Source organism: Stegostoma tigrinum, chromosome 1 (assembly GCF_030684315.1).
Source record: "Stegostoma tigrinum isolate sSteTig4 chromosome 1, sSteTig4.hap1, whole genome shotgun sequence".
Taxonomy (NCBI): Eukaryota; Metazoa; Chordata; class Chondrichthyes; order Orectolobiformes; family Stegostomatidae; genus Stegostoma; species Stegostoma tigrinum.
This window is the reverse complement of record NC_081354.1, coordinates 50,610,799-50,627,064: the sequence shown is the minus strand read 5'-3', so window position 1 is coordinate 50,627,064 and position 16,266 is coordinate 50,610,799. Positions and strand designations below refer to the sequence as shown.

Sequence of the window (16,266 nt, the reverse complement as noted above, 5' to 3'; positions counted from 1 at the left end):
AATGTAAGGAGAAAAAGAAGAAGCAAGTAACAACATACCACACGAATGGCAGGAAATAACCATCTCAAACAAGAAAGAATTGAACGTTATGCCTTGACATTCAATTTCAGTGCCATCACTGTATTGCCAACCATTGACATGCAAGGGTTACCATTGACCAGAAGCTTAACTCATTTAGTCATGTAACTATTGTGATTACAAGAGCAGATCAGAGATTTGGAATTTTGTGACAAGTAATTCATCTCCTATCTCCCCAAAGCCTATCAACTATCTAAGAGGCACAGGTAAGAAGTATAATAGTGTATTTGACACTTGCCTGGATGAGTATAATGCACAAGAAGCCCAAAATAATACAGCCTGCATAACCTGAAGTCCGTCCACCATCTGAAACCATTAATTTACCATCACCACCATCGCGTTTGGCAGAAGTGTGCACCATCAACAGGATCCACTGTACTTAGAAGAACATAGGCAGCAAGCTGAAGGAAACAGTATCACTTGCATGTTCACTTGACTTGAACCTATATCTCAGTTCTTGATTGTCGCTGGGTCAAACTCTATTCTTAACAGCCCTGTCAGTGTACTTCTATGAAATGGACTGCTGTGGTTTAAGAAGGCAGCTGATCACTGCCTTTTCAAGGATAATTGGGAATGAGTAAAAATGCTGGCCTTGCCAACAATGTTGTCATCCCATTTTTTTAAAATTGAAGGACGAACCCATCTAAGGCATAAGTTCAAAGTGAAATTTGGTCTAGATTCAGAATTTCTGTTGACAATATTATAATGCTTTGGTGATGCTTTCCTTCCTCCACCTGATCTATATATGTTGAGAGGAGAACAGTGAGGAAGAAATGTAGATATACAGTTTTATATTCAATAGTCTACATTCTTCAAATTGTAATCATTTTGTGTTTTTGTCACTCATATTTATGCTATTAATATGTTTTACAACTTATTTCTTTACCAGCCGTCCAAAATTTTCAGCACACTCTACTGTATAGCATTCTTTTGGTTTGTATTCATTTAGATAATGAAGCAGGTTTCTCATGATTTATGTCAGAAGCTTTATAAGAGCAGGAATGTTATGCCAATTTGTATTCTTGTGGACCTTAATTACAGATATAGTAACGTCATTGTGGCCCTCAGATCTGGGAATACCAATGAGGGGACTTGTAACAGACAACACAATGCTGGTTGCAGGATAATCTCATTAGTTTTACTTAAAGTTGAAGAACATTGGAGAAAAATCTAAGTACATTATGACTGCCGGTGCTGGTTCTGGGATCTAGAGTCTTGAGAGTTTTTGGTACCTTGGGAGTATTGGAGGTATAGGTCTCATGATCTGGAAGAACTCTGTATGGTTCTGAGGTCACAGTGCACTGTGAATGCAGTACAGAAGTGTTTGAGTACTGAGAGGCAAATTTGAATTGGAGAGAATTATAATGAGATGAAAGTTGCTGGATTCCAAAAGGACTATAAAAGTCAGTCAGAATGGTAAGTGGTTTGGAGGGGAACTTGCAGGTTGTTGTGTTCACATGTATCACATATGATTGTGGGTTTGGAAAGTGCTGGAAGGAGCCTTGGTAAATTTCTCATAGGTGGCACACATGGTTGTTACTATGCATTGGGTGGTGGAATGAGTAAATGTTTGTGGATGTGGTGCCAGTCAAGCCCCAGGACGTATATTGTGGAGAATTCGGAAATGCTAATGTCACAGGATGATGGTTGGATTCTCTCTTGCTGGAGGTAGTTATTGTCTGGTATTTGTGAGATGCTAGCAGATATTGCCCTGGTGTTGCTGCATTTGGACATGTAACTTCTTCAGTATCTGAGGAATTGCAAATGGTGCTGATTATTGTACAGTCATCAGCAGTAAAAATTCAAAAGAATGAAGCAGCTGAAAATGGTTGACATAAGGATGCTTCCTCAACAGACCCCTGAAGGGATACCCTGGAACTGTGATGCATGATTTCTGATTATCAGTCCTGTTGTATTGCATGGGAATTTACTCCAGTCAGTGGATTCCCCTGTTCTCCCTGTTGACTTCAAAACTTGGTGACACACTTCATCAGTTGGTGAGAGAAGTTACTCCCCACAGTTTTGCATTCAGTTCTCATGCCTGTGTTTTAACCAGGGACTGTGGTAAGATTTGGAGCAGGAGATTCTGGCAGAATCCTTATTATTGTTAGGTTGATATTGCCTAATGATGTTTCTGATAATTCCACTCCTGTATTGATTTTAAGAGGTCACTGATAAGGCACTAATGACAAGAAAATGTTCATTTTAGTTTTTCTGTTTCTAGGACATGTATGTGCAATCCATATTGTTGGTGTACTGACATAACTTGAGTATTTATGTTGATGGGGTGGGACTAGTGAGCAACGTGAGCAAATGCGAGGTTTTGCACTTTGGAGAAAAGAATACAGGCATGGACTATTTTCTAAACGGTGAGAAAATTCGCAAAACAGAAGTACAAAAGGATCTGGGAGTGTTGGTCCAGGATTCTCTAAAAGTTAACTTACAGGTAGAGTCCTTGATTAAGAAAGCGAATGTAATGTTCTCATTTATCTCAAGAGGGTTGGAATATAAAAGCAGTGATATGCTTCTGAGACTTTATAAAGGTCTAGTTAGGCCCCATTTGGAGTACTGTGTCAAATTTTGGGCCCCACACCTCAGGAAGGACATACTAGCCCTGGAGCGTGTCCAGCAGAGATTCACACGGATGATCCCTGGAATGGTAGGTTTAACGTATGATGAACGGCTAAGGATCCTGGGATTGCATTCATTAGAGTTTAGAAGGTTGAGGAGCAATCTAATAGAAACTTACAAGATAATATATGGCTTAGAAAGGGTGGACGCTGGGAAGTTGTTTCCATTAGGCGGGGAGGCTAGGACTCGTGGGCACAGCCTTAGAATTAGAGGAGGTAAATTTAAAACGGAAATGAGGAGACATTTCTTCAGCCAGAGAGTGGTGGGCTTGTGGAATTCATTGCCACAGAGTGCAGTGGAGGCCGGGACGTTAGATGCCTTCAAGGCAGAGATCGATAATTCTTGATCTCACAAGGAATCAAGGGCTACGGGAGAGTGCAGGGAAGTAGAGTTGAAATGCCCATCAGCTGTGATTTAAATGGCGGAGTGGACTCGATGGGCCGAATGGCCTTACTTCCACTCCTATGTCTTATGGTCTTATAGTTAGCAGAGTTCATGGAAGGAGTTCATAGCCTCCGTGAGCTCATAATGGAACTTAATTCACTACTGATCGTTGATTTACAGCTGTTTTATGTCTTCCTCTGTTTTTGAACAGAGGTGTAAAATAATTTAAATGAACCAAAAAGTTGGTAATTTAAAATGGGTAGTAAGATTAAGATTGTTACCCCTACAAGGCTAGTTTCTATTTTTCAGGATTGAGTTTGAGCACTGCTATGCCCCAATAGTTAAAAGTTTAGGAAGTATATTTCCTGTCCTCCTTTAGGCAATACTGCATTAAATCAGTGCTAAGGAGTTTCTTGAATCAGCTTGTCGATATTGGATATTTAGATTGAGCCATTCTGTTTCACCCATAGCATCATGTAGAAGCACGTCATAAATGCTAATCAGTGAAGTTTAAGTAGTGGCAAAACTGTTCCTTATGTCATTTCCTGTCATTGATTGTTTCAGCATGAACTACATATGCATAATAGCGCATATGAGATCAAAAATGAGAATGCTCCCAATCATATTTATTAGTGAAAATAGGAATTTGAGTGTAGCAGGAATAATAAGTTATTGCATTTTAAGTGAACAATAGAAACTCAACATAGAGGGAGCACAAAAATAACGTAACATACCTGAGGTTTTAGGGAGTAAAGAAAAATGGCTGCTTTGATCTTAACTAGTGAATAAAAAATTCTCAAATTGTACCCGTGAGGTTCTTTATATCTTGTCCTCTTTAAAATATTTGGGCCAGATTTTAGAGTAGGAATGACAGTGAGGCTCTCAGTACATACTATTATCAAGGAGTAAAACAAACAGAAACTTGACACAGTCTGCATATACACAGTTGAATATAGTAATCTGTTGTCAGGGTTGCCTTACTCCTCCAGAAACTTCTCTGTTAACAGTAGCTTGGCAAGAGATTTACCATTCACATATATGATATTGTGGTAGTTGCCCAATGAACATGTCAGAAAATGTTGGTATTGTCTATTCGAGCCTAAATGATGTTTTTTTTTAAATGACATAATCTGACTTAATTTCTGCCAAGTAACCTCCCTGGCATACAGAGATAATGGGAACTGCAGATGCTGGAGAATTCCAAGATAATAAAATGTGAGGCTGGATGAACACAGCAGGCCAAGCAGCATCTCAGGAGCACAAAAGCTGACGTTTCGGGCTCAGAGAGCTCTGTGATGAAGGGTCTAGGCCCGAAACGTCAGCTTTTGTGCTCCTGAGATGCTGCTTGGCCTGCTGTGTTCATCCAGCCTCACATTTTATTATCCCTGGCATACAGCTTGCCTTTTCAAGTGTCAAGTATATTTCCTTGTTAAGTGCAGTTGAGATTTTTTTAAAATTATACACTTTCCCTTATATCTCATTCACATATTTACTTCTCTAGTTCACTTTCTGTATATACAAAATGTTTTATTAAATATTGTAATTGGGACTTCCTGGTTCAGACTCTGCTGTGTTGAGCAACAATTTTGATTGATTCCCCTATGTCTCAGATCCCATCCACCACACACTGTTGTTTTTGATGTCAGAAAACCACAAGGTTCAATATAAAAGCCCGCAAAAATTCTGTAGGCTAGTCTAAGTACAATGAATGGTGACACCACTTGTTCATTGCCAACTGCAAATTCAAGGCCCCAACCTTTGTTATAAGCCACTTAATTCATTGCTTTAGTAAACAGGTTGCATAATGGTAGTGGGAAAACTGTTGTTACTTTTAGGCTTCTGCCGCTAAAGTGTGTGGGGGAGAAAGGCAGGAAAGTGGAGTTGAGGATCGTCAGATCATCCATATTTTCCTTGAATGACAAAGCAGACCACCCGTGCTTCGATGTTTTATAAGCCACATTATAGCTTTCAGAATGCTTGATTAACAAGATACTTTTCAAGTCTCATTCATATTTATAAGAATAAACTTTTAGTATTTACTTACAAAATTCTGAATAACAAAATAATCTAAGACTTACAGTCATAGAGCACCGAAACAGACCTTTCAGCCTAACTCGACCATGCTGACCAAGTTTCCTAAACTGAATTATTATCATTTACCTGTGTTTAGCCCATATTGCTCTAAACCTTTCCTATCCATGCACCCATCCAAATGTCTATTAAATGTTGTATTTGTACCTGCCTCTACCGCTTCCTGTGGCAGCTCATTCCATATGTGCACCATCCTCTGTGTGGAAAAAGTTGCCCCTGAGGTCCCTTTTAACTTTTTCCCTTCTCCTCTTAATCCTATGCCATCGAGTTTTGGATTCTCCTACCCTGGAGAAAAGACCCGGACTACTCACTTTATCTATGCACCTCATGATTTTATAAAGCTCTTTAAAGGTCACCACTTAGCCTCGTACGCTCCAGGGGAAAATAGTTCCAGCCAATCGAGCCTCTCCTTTATAATTCAAATCTCCTAGTCTCAGTAACATCCTTGTCATTCTTTATTGTATCCTTTCCACTGTAATACCATCCATCCTATAGCAACGTGACCAGAATTGTACACAGTACTCCAAATGCCGCTTTACTAATGTCTTATGCAGCGGTAACAAGACGTCCCAACTCCTGTGCTCAGTGCTCTGACTAATGAAAGGAAGTGTGCCACATGCCATCTTCACCACCCTGTCTACCTATGTCTACTTTCAAGGAATGCTGTAACTGCAATCCTGGTCTTTCTGTTCAATATCACACACCAGGGCCCTACCATTAACTGTGTAAGTCCTGCCTCGGTTTGTCTGCCCAAAATGCAACACCTCACATTTATCTATATTAACTATATCTGCCATTCCCCAGCCTATGGGCCCAGTTAATCAAGATCCCTTTGTAACCTTGGAAAACCTTCTGCACTGTCCACAACACCCACCCATTTTGATGCCATCTGCAAACTTATTAACCATGCCTCCTATATTCTCATCCAAACCATTTATATAATTGACAAGCAACAGTGGACTCAGCACCAATCCTTGTAGGCCACCACTGGTCACATGCTTCCGGTCTGAACAACAACCCTCCACCACCACCTGCTGTGTCATACTGCCAAGCTAATTTTGAATCCACTTGGCTATCTGTCCCTATACCCCATGTGACGTAACATAACTCATCAGTCTTGGAACCTTGTTGGAGGCCTTGCTAAAATCCGTCTGCCTTCATCTGTCATGTTGGTCACCTCTTCAAAAAAAAACTCAATGAAATTTGTGAAACATGTTTTCCCAACATGAAGCCGTGCTGGCTGCCCATAATCAGTCCTTCTTTCTAACTGCATGTAGATCCTTTATCTCAGAATCCCCTCTAACAACCCACCCTCCACTGATGTTAGGCTCATTGGCCTGTAGCTCCCTGGCTTTTCCTTGCAGCATTTCTTGAATAGTAGCACAACATCAGCCATCCTCCAGTTTTCGGCACCTCATCCATGGCTGTCAATGATACAAATATCTCTGCTAGGGGCCCTGCAAGTTCTTCGATAACTTCCTGGTCAGGTCCCAGGGATTTAACTGAGATTTCTCAGTCTTAACCAACCATTGTTACACTGTTTGTCACAGTCTTGCATGCTGTTAAGAATTACTCACTTTACTTTTACAGATGAACTATGCTTTAAGATTAATCTTGCAGAATCAGTAACTGTTCTTTCAGTCTCGAAGATTGGACTCTTTAAACATGAAGCATTTGTAAAACTGAAAGAAAAATAGTTCTATTTTTGTACTGCATTTCACCAAATTAGGATGTCCCAAAGTGTGTCACACCTGTTGGATTACTTATGAAACATATTCATTGACCACAGTTATCGTGCCAAATTGTGTAGAGCAATGTCCCACAAACCACATTATCTTTAGTAATATCAACTGATGGATGAATTTTGCCTTGGGCACACGGAGAAGTCCCAACTCTTGAAATAATCAAACTATGAAGGCAGACTTGCTGTCAGTTTATTGCCTCATGCAAATGTCTACATTTCCAATATTACTAATAGTAAATTGTAACAATTACCAGTAAAAGTTTGCAACTTTTGACTTTGTAAAAGGGAGGGACAATGATATCATATGATCAATAATTGTACTAATGTGTCTTGTTGACCTGTAATGGATAATGACTTAGATTACTGGACAATTATTTGATTACCTATCTTTCTGTTTGTATTGAGTCTCACATCAGTGGTTGGGAACCTACTGGGGAGAATGCTTATGCATTGGATTTACATTCATTTGGAAAAGCATGGCCTAATTAGGGACAGTCTTTGTGCAGAGCAGGTCATGTCTTAATAACTTGATTAAATTTATGGAGGAACTGACACAGGTGATAATGAGGGTAGAGCAGTGAATGTTGTCTGCATGGATTATAGAAAAGCTTTCAACAAGGTCTGTCATGGTAGGCTCATCCAGGAAATTGAAATGCATGGGATCCAAGGTGGCTTGGCTTTGTGGATTCAGAATTGACCTCCCCATAGAAGGCAGAGGCTAGTGGTGGAGGGTTGTTTTTCAGGCTACAAGTCCATGACTAGTGGCGTTCCAGGGATGGGTTAGTAAATTTGCTGATGATACAAAGATTGGTGGAGTTGTAGATAGTGTAGAAAGTTGTCAAGATATATAGTGAGTGTATTGTGGAGATGTGACAGATGCAGTTTAATCAGGGCAAGTGTGAATGGCTACACTTTGGGAGATCAAGTGTTAAGGAAAAGTATAGGACCCTACACAGAATTGATGTACAGAAGGATCTTGGGGTTCAAGCCCATACCTCCCTGAAAACAACCACACAAGTAGATAGAGTGGTAAAGGCATGCTTGCCTTTATTGGTCCAGGAATTGAGTACAAAAGTCAGGATGTCATGTTGCATCTTTACAAGATGTTGTTTAGGCCAAAATTTTATTCAGTTCTGGTCGCCATATTACAAGAAGGATATGGAGACTTTGAAGAGGGTGTAGAAGACGGTTACCAGGATGCTGCCTGGATTAGAGAGCATGAACTATGAAGAGAGGCTAGAAAATCTCAGGCTGTTTTCTCAGGAGCGGCAGAGGCTGAAGGGAGACTTGATAGAAGTCTACTTAATAGACTTTTAGATAAGCACATGAGTATGCAAGAAATGGAGCAATATGTACCAAGAGCAAGCAGAGAGTATTAGTTTAATTTAGTGTCGTGTTCAGCACAACATCGTGGGCCAAAGGGCTCATTCCGTTGTTGTACTGTTCTCTGTTCTATTCTGTTGGGAGTATTCATTTTTCCACTGTTATGTAAAACAAAATCATGAAATTGCATGCTCAAATAACCTTTAGAATGTGAGGTGCCTAAATGTGATCTTACAATCTCCACTAACTTCTCCATGCTTATCTTTAGTAAGCAATGAAATTAATTGAGTATTCTATTTTTCACAAACAGGAATGTACATAAGCAGCACAAGGTCATAAATGAAAAAGTTACACAGAATACTAAGGTGTTAAAAACATTGGACTAGAGCTGTAATGATCTATCCATAGATCAAATGATCTACCTGCTGGGTTGCAAAATTACTCCTGGGGCAGGAAGAAAATTTCAGGGAATGATCCAAACACAAATTTGCAGTTCATTAGATGAATCTGTTCAACTAATGCTATGTATGTTGGTTGATAAGGTGATTTGAGGCCTCTGGAGATCATGCACAACCAGGTAGCATGCTTAATATCAGTGATAATGGGAACTGCAGATGCTGGAGAATCCAAGATAACCAAGTGTGAAGCTGGATGAACACAGCAGGCCAAGCAGCATCTCAGGAGCATAAAAGCTGACGTTTCGGGCCTAGACCCCAGAGAGCTGATGAAGGGTCTTGGCCCGAAATGTCAGCTTTTGTGCTCCTGAGATGCTGCTTGGCCTGCTGTGTTCATCCAGCTTCACACTTGGTTATCTAGCATGCTTAATGTACTGTTTTGGCCTGTGGTGAATGTAAAACCTGGTTTCTTGATTGAAAGTGGCATATTAAAAAAGACTACTAATACTTCTACTTCAGGGATTATGTGGTTAAAATTCAGTGAGGACGTGTAGTACCCCGCCCCCCGATGTAATTTTACGGAAACTGAAATAAAGATTGGAATTGCACGTGCTTTTACCTGTGCAAACTAGGCAGAAAGCACTGCACCATGTTGAAGCAAAGGGGAAAACAATAAAATGAAAAAAAACCCTTCATGCTTCACAATGCCTGAGTCTCTACCAGCAACCCCATTCTTCATCCATGAGCACACCCACCCCATGCTGCTTAACTTTCCCCATTTACCCCCACAGCATCTTGTACCTTCAGTGCCAATTTATACTCATGAATCTAAACCCCACAATCCTTCATAATCTCCGTGTTCAGCTATGTCCATCTACCCACCCAAATGGATTCTTGTAGCCCCCACAGCAGCCTATGCCTTTTTGCCCACACACCAAGACCCTTTATTGCCCTTGTATCAATGTAGTTCCAACTCCTGTCAATGACTGGGATGAAGATACCAGATTTATGGTTGCTACATTTGTTGATGATATAAAGATAAGTAGCATAAAAAGTCACAGAGTCCATAAAGTATTTGGAAAGCATGTTGGTAGATTAAGAGAGTGGGCAAGCATTTAGCAAATTGTGTATGATATTGAAAAATTTGAACTTGTCTAGCTTGGCAGTAACAATAAAAACATTTAATCATAATTAGGTCAGTTGTGATCATATTGAACGTTGGATCAGGCTAGAAGTGCTGGACAGTCAATTCATGTCATCCTGTGCCTCCCCATCTATCCACTTGTCTTTACGCCCAGCATTTCAACTTAACCATTACTCATCATGGGTCCATGTTGAGATTAAATGCATTTCTTAATTGCTGAGAAATTCACAAAGTAACTCATTCAATGCATTAAATTTCCTTTAATACCTCTCACAAACGCACATTGGAATTCATAGTCCCATTTCAAAGAGTTTATGCCATCTGGAGCTGTCTATCAAGCTGTGTCCTGACAAGCACCTCACTGAGAGGATGATAATTTGTAAAATCATGTGTGCATCCCATTTGCTGTAACACAACTCCTCAAGTTTTATTCTTGAGTGAAATAGCAGCTATCTTTTTTCCATGTGTTCAAAGGGCAGTAATTTTAACACCTTGTCAGCTTGTTAACTTTTATTGACAGCTCTGTGGACAGCTGCTTTTGACTAGTTTCTTGAAATTTCTAGTGGGATTAAGGTTCCAATTATTTATGCACTTCAATTGCATGTCCATTCCTTTTAACAATCCCAGAGGATTTCTAACTTCTTCCAAGACACACACAAGAAGGCAGTTCTCCAAAAAGATACCCCTCTCTGTAGAGAATTCTGGTAGCTTCAGAGCTTCTTCTAAATTACAAATGTCATGTGTTGAGCATCCTGGGAATAAAAATCAGATCAACCTGAGAAAGTAGGAACTATAGATGCTGGGGAATCTGAGATAACAAGGTGTGGGAGTTGGATGAACACAGCAGGCCAAGCAGCATCAGAGGAACAGGAGGGTCTTGGCCCGAAACGTCAGCCTTCCTGCTCCTCTGATGCTGCTTGGCCTGCTGTGTTCATCCAACTGTACACCTTGTTATCTCAACCTGAGAAAGCTGTGCTTTGTCAGTTGCCTGTGTGAACCATGGATGTATAAGTTAAAACCTATCTCCATTTCCCAGATTGCAAAAATCATTGGCTCTTGACCAAGAGCGAAATTTCTAGTTTTTGATCTCTGTCACCATTTTGGAATACAACAAAACTCCTAAAGCACTTCAAGTAAAGAACTAGATTGAGTTTTCAATTTTTATTTTATGAAACGTCACCAACATTTACAAAATGTTGTCAGCTGTTCGAGTGAGTGTTGGATGAAATTATGACAATGACTGATGTCAATGCAAATAGAATTTGGGAGAGCGTAGGATGATGTGGTCTCTTTGCACTGTTTTGGATTTTCTTTGGGATTGGGAAGGAACTTCTCTCAATTGATTTCTTCAAAATTGGATGTTTTTATTTGCTATTTTCCCACTCCAAGGAGGCTACTTGACTATTGGTAAGTGGGGAATGTTGGTGATTATGTGCAGTGTTGCTGTACGAGATAGAGTGGACCAGTTTCATTTCTGCCGTCTCCCCATCCCCCTTTTCTGATGAAGGGTCTAGGCCCGAAACATCAGCTTTTGTACTCCTAAGATGCTGCTTGACCTGCTGTGTTCATCCAGCTCCACACTTTGTTATCTTGGATTCTCCAGCATCTGCAGTTCCCATTATTTCTGATACAATTTTAACATCACTGCGAAGCCTCTTCCAGGGATGCCTAACCTGAAGAAATTACCTTCCAGACCAACCTCAGGGTTTCTCTCTCCCACTGCAACTCTCTTGTAATCTCTTCGGCCTTGAAACTGCTCGATCATGTCCTGAAGCAAACCAGGTACCACAGCCACATGACCTTCCTACGTTTGGATATCGAGCAGTTTTCTGCCACCTTTGCCTCTGTCTCCTCTCCACCTATCTTCTCTATCCACCGTGATCTGCCTCCCCCTCTCTCCCTATTTATTTCAGAACCCTCTCCCCATCCCCCTTTTCTGATGAAGGGTCTAGGCCCAAAACATCAGCTTTTGTGCTCCTAAGATGCTGCTTGGCCTGCTGTGTTCATCCGGCTCCACACTTTGTTGTCTCGGATTCTCCAGCATCTGCAGTTCCCATTATCTCTCCTTTTTCTTGTCTGTCTAGTTTGTATGTTCTTGCATTACAAAAGCAAGATACACAAAGAGAAACATTGATCAGGTGTTGGCACATCAAAATAAACAGCTACTAAGAAGGACTGAAAGTACAAAGATTAAAATGAAGCTTACAAAGATAAATCAAGCACCTCGTGGAATGATAAGCCAGTAGCAGATGTGTCTGCCTTAAAGGGATTAATTCAACTTAAGAATGTAGTTGTGAATTTAGAAATATGTTAAGTTTGACCATCAGCTAAATTGTGGCCATTTTGCCACAGTTGGCAAAATTCCAAGTCAATTTTTTGAAGCATTATCGAGGAATAAATCTTCAGCAATATTAGTATAGTGTTTCCTTCAACTTACATAAAGGGCACTTGGGCTTGTTGTTTAGATGCAAGAGCCTTTGTACAGAATCTTCCAAGGGTCTAAGTGATGTGGGCTATGGTGAAATTAGTGGGAATGTCAAACAAGTAATCCAGCATGGCCAATCTCGACATCAGGATCATTTTGCTCCATCTTTTCTGCTTTTCATAACCATCCTGGCAAGTTTTTGCTAAGTAGTATGACTTACCAATTAAGGGGATTATTGCTTTTTAAAAGTCTTGTTGACGGTCCAACCCACCTTGTTAATGTTCAGCTTTCTATCTTACTAAAGTCACTACAAAAGCTAGATGTTGAGAAAATTTGGTATTGAAACCAGAGCAGGCATCGTGTGAATTAAGCTCACCAATTGCTCCAAACAGCTTCCATGTTTAGCACTGGACTCCAACATCTTGGGGCATGACCCATAGGCATCAGCCACAAGCATCACATGTCTTCAGACATTGGCATCCAGTTTGTGCTAGTTTGTAAAAACCTACATGGCACATTTCTGATCCACTTACAGGATATATCTGCACTTCAGTTTTCACCTTGGGTTCCACTGACAACTATCATTGTAATGCTGTTCAGGACACACACCCAGCTCATGGACTTGATAAGATAGCAGCTCCCTGGTCCTTACTCACTGTCATAGCAGTCACTGTCACTGTCATACTCCCCCTCCCATTCTCTTGATGACATGTCCATCATGGGCCTCCTGCACTGCCACAATGATGCCACCCGAAGGTTGCAGGAACAGCAACTCATATTCCGCCTGGGAACCCTGCAGCCATATGATATCAATGTGGACTTCACCAGTTTCAAAATCTCCCCTTCCCCTACTGCATCCCTAAACCAGCCTAGTGCATCCCCTCCCCCCACTGCACCACACAACCAGCCCAGCTCTTCTCCCCCACCCACTGCATCCCAAAACCAGTCCAACCTGTCTCTGCCTCCCTAACCGGTTCTTCCTCTCACCCATCCCTTCCTCCCACCCCAAGCCGCACCCCCAGCTACCTACTAACCTCATCCCACCTCCTTGACCTGTCCGTCTTCCCTGGACTGACCTATCCCCTCCCTACCTCCCCACCTACACCCTCTCCACCTATCTTCTTTACTCTCCATCTTCGGTCCGCCTCCCCCTCTCTCCCTATTTATTCCAGTTCCCTCCCCCCATTCCCCTCTCTGATGAAGGGTCTAGGCCCGAAACGTCAGCTTTTGTGCTCCTGAGATGCTGCTTGGCCTGCTGTGTTCATCCAGCCTCACATTTTATTATCTTGGAATCTCCAGCATCTGCAGTTCCCATTATCACTGTCATAGCACTCGCTTTCATCCCACATGGTTGCTAATAGCATCTCTGCCTTGCATTGCTTTGTCTTGCATTTTTGCGCTTTGCATCTTAGCCAGATTTAACAGGTTTAACTTACTTCCGTCTTGCCTTGCCATTTAGTGCTCATAAAACGAGGACGGTTGTCGTAGTCGTCAGCATGTCTCGTCAAATGAAGGGAAATACCATTCACTCAGGTCAGTTTTAAGGAAGTGGCTGGCACAGTGCTACTTTTAGTACAGGTGAGGGGTTGGGATGGATAACAGTGAGACCTTTTTATTCTGGGTGGAAAGGTCGGATCAAATTGGCATTGTCTTGTGTCATGGTCTCCACTACTGGTCCTGGGGAAAGAGGAGGCTTTGTCTCTCCAGCAGGACCTCCAAGTTCCTGCCACCAAAACAGGGAACTGATAGTTCTTGCCTAAGTATACACATCCTTTTAAACATGGTTCCCGTGCAAGGGATGCTTCAGAAAATTTCAGCCTATTAAGTCTCTGTTCATTGCTGAAACCTTCCAGCACAGGCAACATCCTTTGTGCTCTATGTAGCCCAATCACATCCTCCCTGCAGTTTCGTGACCAGAACTGCACACAGTACATAGAACATTACAGCACAGTACAGGCCCTTCGGCCCTTGATGTTGTGCCGACCTGTCATACCGATCTGAAGCCCATCTAACCTTCACTATTCCATGGACGTCCATATGCTTGTCCAATGATGAATTAAATGTACTTAAAGTTGGAAAATCTACTACCGTTGCAGGCAAAGTGTTCCATTCCCTTACTACTCTCTGAGTAAAGAAACTCTGCCCTATATCTTTCACCCCTCAATTTAAAGCTATGCCCCCTCGTGCTCGTCATCACCATCCTAGGAAAAAGGCTCTCCCTATCCACCCTATCTAACCCTCTGATTATTTTATATGTTTCAATTAAGTCACCTCTCAACCTTGTTCTCTCTAGTGAAAACAGCCTCAAGTCCCTCAGCCTTTCCTCTTAAGACCGTCCCTCCATACCGGGCAACATCCTAGTAAATCTCCTCTGCACCCTTTCCAAAGCTTCCACATCCTTCTTATAATGCGGTGACCAGAACTGTACGCAATATTCCAAGTGCGGCCGCACCAGAGTTTTGTACAGCTGCAGCATAACCTCTTGGTTCCGGAACTCGATCCCTCTCTTAATAAAAGCTGTATGCCTTCTTAACAGGCCTGTCAACCTGGATGGCAGCTTTCAAGGATCTGTGTACATGGACACCGAGATCTCTGCTCATCTACACTACCAAGAATCTTAACATTAGCCCAGTACTTTGCCTTCCGGTTACTCCTACCAAAGTGCATCACCTCACACTTGTCCGCATTAAACTCCATTTGCCACCTCTCTGCCCAGCTCTGCAGCGTATCTATGTCTCTCTGCAACCTACAGCATTCTTCGTCACTATCCACAACTCCAACGACCTTAGTGTCGTCTGCAATAGCTATAGCTATAGCTCAACTAATATCTTGGACAACTCCATCATAATCTCCATGTTCTTGTATGCAATGCCTCTGCCATCAAAGCATCGTACATACTTTCTTAACCATCTTATCCACTTGTCTTGTTGTCTTCAAGGATCTATCAACATATACCCTATGGGTATTTCCTAGGATCCGTCCACTCATTCTGTTAGTCCTTGCCTTGTCAGGCATTCGAAAATGCAATATCTCTCAGTTTTCCAAATTAAAATCCATTTTCCACTGTTCTACCCGTCTGACCAGCCAGTCCATATCAGCCAATAGTCTAAGGACTTGCTCCTTTCGATTTACTGCACCACCAGTTTTCACGTCATTTGTGAAACTACTGATCAACCTCCAACATTCGTGTCAAATTATCACCATCAGTTCGATTGGGACTACATCAGGGTCCTAGCTCAGACCAGAGACAAGCACGGGAATTTCTAGAGGCCTGATTCTCCACTAAGAAGGCCACCAATAAATATGTAGTATTAGACCCAATATGTACACTACTGCGAGGAAAAGTCAGAAATGAGGTAATCAATTTCAATGGACCCCAGAGTTTAAATACCAGGTGGGAAAACACAACAGCGCCTCATCGGAGGCTGATGATCATACCCAGGACGGTAATGAAACGTCTGCCAACTAATGAACCAGCTTGGTGAGCGAACCACCCACAGTATCGACAATCTGAGCAACAGATCTACTCAAGAACCTTAGATTATCAATGTAACCTGTAAACAGCAAGGGGGCCAGCACCGAACCCTGAAGTACACAACTATATATGGGCTTCCAGTCATAAAAATTGCCTTCATCTACTGCCCTCTATCTTCTGCCACTAAGTCCATTTTGATCTAATCTGCCCTCTTAGCTTCTTAACCAGTCTGTCATGCAATACCTTGTCAAAAGCCTAACCATGTAGTCTACACACCTAGTCACCTCCTCAAAAATCTCAATCAAACCTGTCAGGCATGATCTCTATCTTTGATTAATCCTTGCCTCTAAATGGAGATTAATTCTGTCCTCAGAATTTTTTCCAAAATCTTTTCAAATACTGATGCTAGTCTGTGACCTGTAGTTCTCTGGTTTATTTATGCCATCTTTGAATAGTGATACCACATTAACTGCCCTTCAGTCCTCTGTCACATTTCCTGTGCCCAGCGAGAATTTGAAAGTTGATGTCAGGGCCTTGCAGTCTCCTCTCTCGCCTGTCATAGCAACTTGGCATGCA

General features: G+C 41.7%; 1 protein-coding gene across 3 annotated transcripts in view; it reads left to right on the top strand.

Annotated features, from left to right (window-relative positions):
• The window catches only part of lrba (LPS-responsive vesicle trafficking, beach and anchor containing), an 856,602-nt gene that overhangs the window by 584,348 nt on the left and 255,988 nt on the right, over window positions 1–16,266 (top strand). The window lies entirely within an intron of this gene.